Source organism: Coregonus clupeaformis, unplaced genomic scaffold (genome assembly GCF_020615455.1).
Source record: "Coregonus clupeaformis isolate EN_2021a unplaced genomic scaffold, ASM2061545v1 scaf0651, whole genome shotgun sequence".
Classification (NCBI taxonomy): Eukaryota; Metazoa; Chordata; class Actinopteri; order Salmoniformes; family Salmonidae; genus Coregonus; species Coregonus clupeaformis.
The window spans coordinates 84617-92040 of record NW_025534106.1 but is presented as its reverse complement, the minus strand read 5'-3'; the positions used below and the strand labels follow the sequence as shown (position 1 = coordinate 92040).

The 7424-nt window shown below is 43.0% G+C and overlaps 1 long non-coding RNA gene across 1 annotated transcript; it reads left to right on the top strand.

The window, feature by feature from the left end:
* The first annotated feature begins 5768 nt into the window (after positions 1–5768).
* LOC123485336 lies at positions 5769–7179 on the top strand. The gene is made up of 4 exons (XR_006658961.1): positions 5769–5809; positions 5940–6117; positions 6985–7003; positions 7156–7179. It is a non-coding gene; the product is annotated as an uncharacterized LOC123485336 (long non-coding RNA).
* The last annotated feature ends 245 nt before the right edge of the window (positions 7180–7424 follow it).

The following is a 7424-nucleotide window of genomic DNA, read 5'->3' as shown; positions in this document are numbered from 1 at the left end:
CCTCTGGGGAGCCTCAACAACATCCTGATACTGACGAGGCAGAGAAGAGTCTCTCCAGATCAGAACACCAGATGGTACAGCTTGGTCTGGTCTAGCATACAGCTTGCTCTGTCGGGGTCTGGGTTTCTGTAAAGCACTTTATGACTACAGTGACATCAGCATCCATAATGATATGTGTCTGTGTCCCCTCTTTATGGTTACCAGGACAACACTAGCCCTTCCGCCCTCCCAGAATCCCCGTGTCGTACCTCTCCCAGTAGCACCTTACTGCTGGGTCTGAAGAGGTTGTCTGTGCGGCTGGTGGACTGCAGGAAAACAACGGGGCTGAGTGGAACTGTGAGAGGAGGAGAAGAGAAGAAAGGAGCAGATTTGACTCATCAAAGTAAGTGCTGTAGTTTAGTTTGAACAAATAAAATAGATCTGCCCACTGGTATCTGTTACCAGGACAACCAGCAGAGTTCTGTTTGTTGAGATGACAATAAACTGGTAAAGTTGAAGTCGGAAGTTTACATACACCTTAGCCAAATACATTTAAACTCAGTTTTTCACAATTCCTGACATTTAATCCTAGAAAAAAATCCCTGTCTTAGGTCAGTTAGGATCACCACTTTATTTTAAGAATGTGAAATGTCCAAATAATAGTAGAGAATGATTTATTTAAGCTTTTATTTCTTTCATCACATTCCCTGTGGGTCAGAAGTTTACATACACTCAATTAGTATTTGGTAGCATTGCCTTTCAATTGTTTAACTTGGGTCAAACGTTTCGGGTAGCTTTCCACAAGCTTCCCACAATAAGTTGGGGAAGTGTAGCTCAGTTGGTAGAGCATGGCGCTTGCAACGCCAGGGTTGTGGGTTCGATTCCCACGGGGGGCCTGTATGAGAAGAAAAAAATGTATGCACTCACTAACTGTAAGGTGCTCTGGATAAGAGCGTCTGCTAAATGACTAAAATGTAAAATGTGAATTTTGGCCCATTCCTCCTGACAGAGCTTGTGTAACTGAGTCAGGTTTGTAGGCCTCCTTGCTCGCACACGCCTTTTCAGTTCTGCCCACACATTTTCTATAGGATTGAGGTCAGGGCTTTGTGATGGCCACTCCAATACCTTGACTTTGTTGTCCTTAAGCAATTTTGCCACAACTTTGGAAGTATGCTTGGGGTCATTGTCCATTTGGAAGACCGATTTGCGACCAAGCTTTAACTTCCTGACTGATGTCTTGAGATGTTGCTTCAATATATCCACATCATTTTCCTTCCTCATGATGCCATCTATTTTCTGAAGTGCACGAGTCCCTCCTGCAGCAAAGCACCCCCACAGCATGATGCTGCCACCCCCGTTCTTCACGGTTTGGATGGTGTTCTTCGGCTTGCAAGTTACCCCCTTTTTCCTCTAAACATAATGATGGTCATTATGGCCAAACAATTCTATTTTTGTTTCATCAGAACAGAGGACATTTCTCCAAAAACTACGATCTTTGTCCCCATGTGCAATTGCAAACCGTATTCTGGCTTTTTTAGGGCGGTTTTGGAGCAGTGGCTTCTTCCTTGCCGAACGGCCTTTCAGGTTTTTTTATTTATTTAAAAAAAATATATATATATTTCACCTTTATTTAACCAGGTAAGCCAGTTGAGAACAGGTTCTCATTTACAACTGCGACCTGGCCAAGATAAAGCAAAGCAGTGCAATAAAAACAACACAGAGTTACATATGGGGTAAAAAACATAAAGTCAAAAATACAACAGAAAATATACATTTACATTTACATTTACATTTTAGTCATTTAGCAGACGCTCTTATCCAGAGCGACTTACAGGAGCAATTAGGGTTAAGTGCCTTGCTCAAGGGCACATTTACGTCATTTAGCAGACACTCTTATCCAGAGCGACTTACAAATTGGTGCATTCACCCTATAGCCAGTGGGATAACCACTTTACAATTATTATTTTTATTTTTATTTTTATTTTTTTTTGGGGGGGTAGAAGGATGACTTTATCCTATCCCAGGTATTCCTTAAAGAGGTGGGGTTTCAAATGTCTCCGGAAGGTGGTGAGTGACTCCGCTGTCCTGGCGTCGTGAGGGAGCTTGTTCCACCATTGGGGTGCCAGAGCAGCGAACAGTTTTGACTGGGCTGAGCGGGAACTATGCTTCCGCAGAGGAAGGGAGCCAGCAGGCCAGAGGTGGATGAACGCAATGCCCTCGTTTGGGTGTAGGGACTGATCAGAGCCTGAAGGTACAGAGGTGCCGTTCCCCTCACAGCTCCATAGGCAAGCACCATGGTCTTGTAACAGATGCGAGCTTCAACTGGAAGCCAGTGGAGTGTGCGGAGGAGCGGGGTGACGTGAGAGAACTTGGGAAGGTTGAACACCAGACGGGCTGCGGCATTCTGGATGAGTTGTAGGGGTTTAATGGCACAGGCAGGGAGCCCAGCCAACAGCGAGTTGCAGTAATCCAGACGGGAGATGACAAGTGCCTGGATTAGGACCTGTGCCGCTTCCTGTGTAAGGCAGGGTCGTACTCTCCGAATGTTGTAGAGCATGAATGATGGGTATAGGGAAAAGTATCATGTAGTAGCATAAACCTATCGCTGTTACATTGAACAGGGTGAATGGAATATGAATGACAGTCATCCAATGTGGTGTAATAGAAATATGGCCATGCTCATAAAAAACAAATTGTCCTCCCTCATCTTAAACGGCACCAACCTCCACTGTTTGGGTGGTGGACCATTCTTGGTACACATGGGAAACTGCTGAGCTGGAAAACCCCAGCAGCGTTGCAGTTCTTGACACAAACCGGTGCGCCTGGCACCTACTACCATACCCCGTTCAAAGGCACTTAAATATTTTGTCTCCCCGATTCACCCTCTGAATGGCACACATACACAATCCATGTCTTAATTGTCTCAAGGCTTAAACATCCTTCTTTAACCGGTCTCCTCCCCTTCATCTACACTGATTGAAGTGGATTTAACGAGTGACATCAATAGTTGGATCATAGCTTTCACCTGGATTCACCTAGTCAGTCTATGTCATGGAAGGAGAAGGTATTCTTAATGTTTTGTATACTCAGTGTATATCACTACAGATAATCAAGTGCTATTTGCATGTGATGCATTTGCTCTATTGTTTACAGGATGATTTGTATCTTATAGAGTGTGGCTTTAAGGGAATATTATGGTCACATCTAGATAAAAACGAATGTGAAAAATGAACAGAGAATGTGTATTAACACACTACCTATTCATAGAATTATTTATTAATCAAATTCAATCAATCAAATGTTATTTATAAAGCCCTTTTTACATCAGCAGATGTCACAAAGTGCTATACAGAAACCCAGCCTAAAACCCCAAACAGCAAGCAATGCAGATGTAGAAGCACGTGGCTAGGAAACACTCCCTAGAAAGGTAGAAGCCTAGAGAGGAACCAGGCTCTGAGGGGTGGCCAGTCCCCTTCTGGCTGTGCCTGGTGGAGAATATAACAGTACATGGCCATTAATGCAAGATTTTTCTCCAAGATGTTAAAACGTTCATAGATGACCAGCAGGGTCAAATAATAATCACAGTAGCTGTAGATGTTGCAACAGGTCAGTACATCAGGAGTAAACATCACTTGGCTTTTCATAGCCGGGCATTTAGAGGTTGAAATAGCAGGTGCGGTAGAGAGAGAGAGTTGAAAACAGCAGGTCTGGGACAAGGTAGCACGTCCGGTGAACAGGTCAGGGTTCCATAGCCGCAGGCAGAACAGTTGAAACTGGAGCAGCAGCACGACCAGGTGGACTGGGGACAGCCAGGAGTCATCAGGCCAGGTAGTCCTGAGGCATGGTCCTAGGGCTCAGGTCCTCCGGGATGGGAGGGAGAGAGGGAGAGAGATAATTAGAGGGAGCATACTTCAATTCACACAGGACACTGGATAAGACAGGAGAATAACACCAGATATAACAGACTGAACCTAGCCCCCCGGCACATAGACTATTGGAGCATAGATACTGGAGGCTGAGACAGGGAGGTTCGGGAGACACTGTGGCCCCATCCGATGATACCCCCAGACAGGGCCAACCAGGCAGGATATAACCCCACCCACTTTGCCAAAGCACAGCCCCCACACCACCAGAGGGATATCAACAGACCACCAACCTACTACCCTGAGACAAGGCTGAGTATAGCCCACAAAGATCTCCTCCACTGGACGAGCCCGAGGGAGCAACAAACCAGACAGGAAGATAATGTCAGTTACTCAACCCAATCAAGTGATGCACCCCTCTTAGGGACGGTGAGAGATAGGAACCTAAATCTAAATATTCATATTAAGCTTCTACGTCTGTGTACAGGAAAGTGTTATTTGTAAGACGTAAGAGAAAATATATCAGCTTATTGTTAAATTATTACGACATTCTTTGCCAATACGAACGATGTAGTCAATATTGTTTCCAAACTGCGTTACCCACTCCAGTCAGCAGATGGCGATGTGAGTCTTTCAGGTGATGATTCTTGCGTGACGTATAATGGACTGGACGGGACACTTCTTCAGCAACAACCACACGGCTACTCTTTTAACCATCTCAGTAGCTTGCTAGCCAACATAAAACCGAAAGATTGAGGATTTAGACCATGTTTATGTACATTAGCTAACCTCAGTGTTTTAAACACATTTCTTTTGACGTAACATTATCTACTGGGTAACTTTAACCTAATTTGCAAACTTGTTAAAGATTGATACTGAGCCTAGCACTAGGCTAGTCGCTAATGCTAATTAGCTAGCTAACTAGCTTACATCCCTGACCATGAGCTCACTGAACTACTCCTCCCCTGCTAAAGAAGAGGAGGTCTGGTGTATGGAGAAAGAAGCTCTGGGGCTGAACATTGCCGTGAAACAAGAAGAGGAGGATGTTACAGTGAAAGGAGAGGAAGAAGCTTTCAGAATGATAAAGGAGGAAGAGGAGGATATTACACTGAAAGAAGAAGAGGAGGATGTTACAGTGAAAGGAGAGAAAGATCCGTTTGTAGTGAAAGGGGAAGAGGGGATAGAGGCTGTCACAGTGGAAGAGGAGGAGGTAGAAGCTTTCAGAATGATAAAGGAGGAAGAGGACGCTGGTGTATTGAAAGAAGAAGAGGAGGATGTTATAGTGAAAAAAGAGGAAGAACCTTTTAGAGAGGAAGAGGATGGTATCTCAATAAAGGTGAAGAAGGAAGACGTTTTTGGAGTGAAAGAACAGGAGGAGGAGACAGAAGATCTGATTAACACCAGTGAGTACTGTCTTAAAAACAGGGGCACAAACTATGCAGTTCTTGAACTAATGTGTGGTTTTTAAGGGGCATTCTACTGAAGTTATATACTTCAATATGTTGTTCAGTACTGTATAAATTGTTAAAGGTTCAATCTGCAATTGGTACATATATTTTTTGGACTTTTAAATTAGCTTTAATTAATTCTCCATGTGGTCTACATTAAAGTGCACCTCATCTAATATAACAGGCTTTTAAAATTCAAAATTGGTGCTTAATTTCTACTTAAAATATCAAATGGACGCAAAAGGCACCCAATTTGTGGAACTACCTTTTCACATTTGCATCATAAACAATATTTTATGAAATCGTGATGAAAGTGGCCATTTTAGGCCCTGTTTAGATATATTAATGCCTATTGTAAGACCCTATGATTGCAATAGAAGATAATACGTTTACCATCTGTTTGATGTTCTCGTTCACACAGGAGAGAGACATGACTATCATGGATCCTCTGGGGAGCCTCAACAACATCCTGATGCTGACGAGGCAGAGAAGAGTCTCTCCAGATCAGAACACCAGATGGTACAGCTTGGTCTGGTCTAGCATACAGCTTGCTCTATCGGGGTCTGGGTTTCTGTAAAGCACTTTATGACAACAGTGACATCAGCATCCATAATGATATGTGTCTGTGTCCCCTCTATATGGTTACCAGGACAACACTAGCCCTTCCTCCCTCCCAGAGTCCCCGTGTCGTACCTCTCCCAGTAGCACCTTACTGCTGGGTCTGAAAAGGTTGTCTGTGCGGCTGGTGGACTGCAGGAAAACAACGGGGCTGAGTGGAACTGTGAGAGGAGGAGAAGAGAAGAAAGGAGCAGATTTGACTCATCAAAGTAAGTGCTGTAGTTTAGTTTGAACAAATAAAATAGATCTGCCCACTGGTATCTGTTACCAGGACAACCAGCAGAGTTCTGTTAGTTGACATGAAGATAGACTGGTGGATATGGATGTTATGAATATCATAACACTGAAAAAGGATTCTGCCAATGAAAAGAGAGAAACCAATAGACTATATAAAACCTTGATGAAAGTTAGATTTAGAGAGAACGTTTCAAGATGATCCAATATAAGGTGCATGTTTTACAAAAACATTTCCTAAAAACATTAGCTAATTTTCCCCCAACATCGGACACCCCCTAACCCGGACACTCTAGTGGTTGGAGGACTAAATCACCTCGAGTTCGACGTTTAAATGGACTGGAAAATAACTGTACGCTTTTGCGACTAACGACACCCTTCTAGCTAGCTGACCACCGATTTTCATTGCTATTTTTGTAAGTTAAGTTCGGTTTGCATATTGTAAAATTTGACGGCGCGACAGACCACACATCATTTAATATCCAACTTTTTACCTCTGAAATATAGCTAACGCATTTTCTAATGTTACTAGCTTAGTTGCTAAATGTTGATAGAACTGCTAAGACAGCAAAAAGGAAAGAAATTGTAAGCGTTAGATAATACATATCACGAAAACAGCTGAATGTTGTCAAGCTTTACCTTTTCAGAATTGGAGTCCTCTGACGGAGGCGTTTTGCACAATCTGCAAAAATGTATTTGGAATTTTGAACCATTAACTTTTTGACACCTATCACTGTTGGCTATGTTTCATCTTACAACAGCTACATAGAGGCAGTATTTAGTCAAATTTTACAATGTATGCATCAATATGAAACTAATTGGGACACTCATTTTCATTACAGATAACATCAAACAAAAAACGTGGGTACATTTTCAGTTAATGTGAAAACTTTCATCACCTTTCAATGCCTTAGCTCTGAAATGTAAATGTTTATACATATTCAGATTGAGTTATCTGTCTAAAATGTGTATAGTATGCCAAGTTATTTAGCTACATGTATTTACCACCACAGCATGGAGAAAGTCAAGAGGAAGCAGTGGAGTGAGGTGGATATGTTCCATGCCATGGAGGACTGCGGGGCAGGGATGGCTATCCGCCATGCTGCCAAGGTTAGGCATCTTTTGTTTTTAGGAGATTACCATGTGTATGTGAATTTTATCTGCTAGTAACAGTTTTATTTTCTTATCTACCAAGGTACATGGTGTACCTCGGCAGACCCTGGCGTACAGGCTGAGCGGCCGGGGGACCCATGGTTTTCGCCGTGGACAACCCACATTGCTT